Genomic DNA, 4,962 nt, shown 5'->3' with positions numbered 1-4,962 from the left:
CTCTGAGAGATATTTGGTTAAAAAGAACACAATGTTGCTCTAGGAGGAGATTCAGGTGATAAGGTGGGGGGGGGTTACCTTGGTTGCTGATTGGCTAATGGTTACACAAGCCAAAACATCGTTATTACATCATAAAGTGGCCAAAATCTGATCAGCTCCTTTTCAGACAGGTTTTTATATAAATGGATCAGGACAAAAAGAGAGAGAATCTTTGTTCCTGAAACTTTTAGAATCTCTTCACACAGAGGGGACACATGTTGATGTATACAAGACATGAACATTTTGATTTTGCATAATAGGTGACCTTTAAGTAATATGTGTAGGTACTTTCTGAGTATCATGATATGCTTCCTTATACTTTTTTGGAAGCTATCATTTATCTTACAGCCTTAGTTACTTTACAGATTCAGATTATTAGCTCAAAGAAAGGGTCAAGAGTCGCTTTGGATGAGTGTCAACTAAACTAAATATATTATAATGTGAAATATCATTGGCATGAGTTCTGTTACGACTATATCCCCGTAAACTACAAATACTCCATACTGGGAACAATTGTATACACTTTAATACTACCAATTAAAATTTTTCTGCACAATACAACCAATTTTAAAACTTTCAATTTGTATATGCTGAACTTTTGTTGACTTCAATTTTGTCTCATATATTATTGTATTTTTATTTGTAGGTATGTTTTTTTGTTGACACAATTTGCATATTTAAGAGGTTTTAATTCGGTCACTTTTCACATGGTTCTCTTAGTACAACTGCATCTCAAAATGTTATTGATATCATATAAATTCGGTCTTCTTTTGCATCCACACTGGATTATTATAAGCATGTCTCCATCTAAGTGCAGGCTTGAGATGTTTCATATCATTGAAACACATAATCACATTAAATGGAAATTCACATCCTGCATCAGTGCAGACTCCCACCTGTCATATGTTATTTTAGAGGTTGTTGATATCAGTCATTCATAGTTACCATATTTCTGCCTGTACATAAAGGCATCACTCTGCTGATACATCGAGTAGAGAGAGGAGGAGAGGAGCTGCTCTGCCAGTTATTATTTTGCTGGCAGTAATTAAGGAGAGTGAATGAAAAATGTTCTGATTTGACCTCTTTAAATACATGCCACCTGAGTCTTTAGTTGATTTAGCTGGGAGGGGGTTGATTATGAGATTAAAGACTTGGTTTAACAACTTTGGCAAACTCATTTAAAAAAAAGTTTTTATTTAAATCAATCTGCACTCTCGAACGCTGATCAAAATCGGTCTGCATTCTGTCGGACACTTTATTTAGTTTCATGCACTAGCATTAAGCCTATTTGTGTATAGATGCATGAGACAGAATTTTGGCTAATATGGGGGGAAATCTTTTTTTGCAGCACTTACTGCAACTTCCATTAGGCAGTAGTGACTGTAATCCATCTGACACTGATATAATACTCACTGTAAAAACTAGATAACATTTGGCTATTAAGTAACATGAAACATTTGCCTTGGATTAGTTAGCTCTGTTGTGATTGGTCAACCGCCTAGAGATGTCCCGCCCTTTAGTTTATCACGTATGCACAATGTATTGGAGTGCTAGCCAATAGAATCACGACTGTTACAAAGTGATATAACTATGTTCTGGAAGGAGTCAAATGGAGGGATGTCTGTCAGGTAGAGAAACTTTTGTTTTTATTCTGTAGAGACCATTTACATGCACACAAACCACACTACAGGAAAAGAGAAACTCCAAAAGCATAATAGGGCCCCTTTAAAACGGAATCTGTCAACATGTACAACAATGCTGATATGTCTCTGACACGCCATCATCAAACACAACTATCTGCCTGCTGCTGGTGTGTCAGTCAGGTTCGTGTTTACATGAGACGAACATGCTAGTTGGTTCCTTCAGGTTCTCGTTAAAGGTAAATAAGAGCCTCTATGGACTGTCACACACAGTTTGCTTGTCAGGAAGTGTGAGCTCATTGGAATTTGGTTTTCCTGAGTGGCTACACATCCAGGAGATGTGTGGTGGCGTGCTCATGACAACATCCCTGTTATTTGGAAATTGACACTTGGAACAAAACCAGCTGACCTGAATTGTTGTTTCTGTCAAGTTCACCATGGGCACACATTTCCTCGCAAAAAACAGTCACTTCCAAAAAGGATGGAACACAGTTTGAAGAACATGGTGATATACCAACCCAGTCTCATAAAAAAACTTGTAATAACTACGTTGGTCCACAACTTGGGACGTAGTATTTCTACAAAAAGGCCTCTGAAATTGTAAGATCCCTACGTTTTTCTTCACCATTCATTCCAATGGCTGGCGTCTATGTCACGTGATCTTCACATTTCTCCCTGCAGGAAAAAAAAACATGGCCGAACTTCGTTTTATTCTCGGTGGAAAATGCCTATTTTAAGGTTAGTTTGTCCATTAAAATGCGTTTTGATGTCATTTGATGCGAGAAATATGAGTTGTTATTTCAGAGTATGTGTGCAGTGGATGCACATGATCTTTAGTTTGCTAGTTATTACGAAGATTACTTCAGGAAATTGTGTCTATACAACGTTTTCATTGTTACCAAGGTGGTTGCTAGGGACGCTGCTATCGATATTATTTCTGTTATGTTGTGTAACTGTTTAATGGTGTTANAAAAAAAAACATGGCCGAACTTCGTTTTATTCTCGGTGGAAAATGCCTATTTTAAGGTTAGTTTGTCCATTAAAATGCGTTTTGATGTAATTTGATACGAAAAATATGTAACACCATTAAACAGTTACACAACAGAACAGAAATAATATCGATAGCAGCGTCCCTAGCAACCAACTTGGTAACAATGAAAACGTTGTATGGACACAATTTCCTGAAGTAATCTTCGTAATAACTAGCAAACTAAAGATCATGTACATCCACTGCACACATAATCTGAAATAACAACTCATATTTCTCGCATCAAATGACATCAAAACGCATTTTAATGACCAAACTAACTTTAAAATAGGCATTTTCCACCGAGAATAAAACGAAGTTCGGCCATGTTTTTTTTTCTGCAGGGAGAAATTTGAAGATCACGTGACATAGACGCCAGCCATTGGAATGAATGGTGAAAAAAACGTAGGGATCCTACAATTTCAGAGGCGTTTTTCGTAGAAATACTACGTCCTACGTTGTGGACCAACGTAGTCATTACACGTTTTTTTGTGAGACTGGGTTGGATATACACTGTTATTCATTTACCACTACCTGGAGCATAATATTATAAAACAATAATAATACAAAAGCATTCATTTTTAAGCACTGAAGCATGTTGAACTTCAAATGGCTTATGTCATTGTTTTTCAATGTCAACTAGATGGATATATTTCCCTTCCACCCTTTCATCAGGCTCAATTGGCCAGAACACTCTTATTTTACCAGAGGTTGGCATATTTTTCACTTCTGGAGACCTTTGTGTTTGATTTCCTCTCCGCCTTGTTTGGCTTCAGTAGGCAGCACATAGTTTGGAGGCACCTCAACATCAACATGAGAAAACTCCCGACAAGGCAGAAGGATCTGAAGGGCAGGAAGAGGTCGGCACACACAGCCTCGCTCCTGAAAGCCCGGGGGATTTTACTTTGGAGCATTTGGAGTGTATTTGTTTGAAAGTGCTCACGTAGTGGAAAGAACAATGAAGACTTTTCCAGCCAAGTTCTGATATCACTGGCTAACAGATGAAATCAAAGCTTAAAGTACCACAATGAGTTTGCGTGCACTCATGCTCCAGAGCTTAAAACCCAGACAGTGAAACACATAACTTGTTTTTGTCATACATGAAGGCACGCCTCGTGATGGAAATTTGGAGAGTAAACACTGTAGGGTGTGGTCAGAAATGGGCATTGTTGCACCTTAAACCACACACAAGAGTAATGACAGAGTCTAATGCTGCTCGGACAGATTATAAATAGTCTGGTCCAGTTTCTATCAAAACCAATCAGAGACAATGTTCTATGCGCCGCAGAAATGATGCTCTGGAGTTGTGTCGCATGGCTCCTACAGTTAGTGTCTCGTAAAAGGTTGGACTTCAATATGCTATGACTTTTTTTAATGATTCATATTGTCAGAAATTAATAATATAGCTGCATTTTGGCATTACTCCAACACAACAAATAAACGTATAGCTGCATTCATTATGTTAGGTGGCCACTAGGGGTCAACAGAAACAAGCTTCACAACAGTCACATATTGTCACATTGCAAAGTTTAAGGTTTTTAATTGGCTTTTATCCATCAAATAAACAATACTCACTCTTTTTACGCTTATATTTGTATCCAATTCAAAATTCAATTCAATATTCTCTATTTGTATCCTCTCTGCCTCCTTCCTTTTCCTTCCTTCACGAGAGAGACTTACACAAAAACATTTCAATGATTGTCCCCATTTATTTCCCTTATTATTCCCTGGATTATCGCAACCTCAACCAGGTTTCATTTGTCAGTTGATGCATTTTCTGTTTCCAACATGTTGACATTTTGTATTTCACTGTCGACATGTCAGCTGTGTGTCCTTGGCTTGTTATGTTCAGCCAATGTAATTCCTTGTTACTCTGCTCCAAACGTGCCAGGAACAACAGCAGTGGGATTCATAAATACTGCAGGAAAATAGCAACCATCTAGTGTCTCCAGGTGTGTGTGTGTGTGTGTGTGTGTGTGTGTGTGTGTGTGTGTGCGTGCGTGTGTGTGTGTGTGTGTGTGTGTGTGAAAAGCTGTTGAAAGACACGAGAAAAAACAAAGAGAAAGCAAACACACAATAACCCACGAGGAACAGGATTCAGGATTTAGCCCCTCCCCCCACCCACTGCAAACACAGCGAGGCCTCTTTCTACACAGAGCTTACTTAAACATGTGTGTGTGTGTGTGTGTGTGTGTGTGAGTGAGAGAGTGTGTGTGAGTGGGGGGGGGGTCCTGAAACATTTCCTGTTGTATGGAC

The sequence above is a fragment of the Notothenia coriiceps genome, unplaced genomic scaffold (genome assembly GCF_000735185.1).
Source record: "Notothenia coriiceps isolate Sejong01 unplaced genomic scaffold, NC01 NC01_scaffold00037250, whole genome shotgun sequence".
NCBI lineage: Eukaryota > Metazoa > Chordata > Actinopteri > Perciformes > Nototheniidae > Notothenia > Notothenia coriiceps.
Note: the sequence above shows the minus strand (reverse complement) of the source record.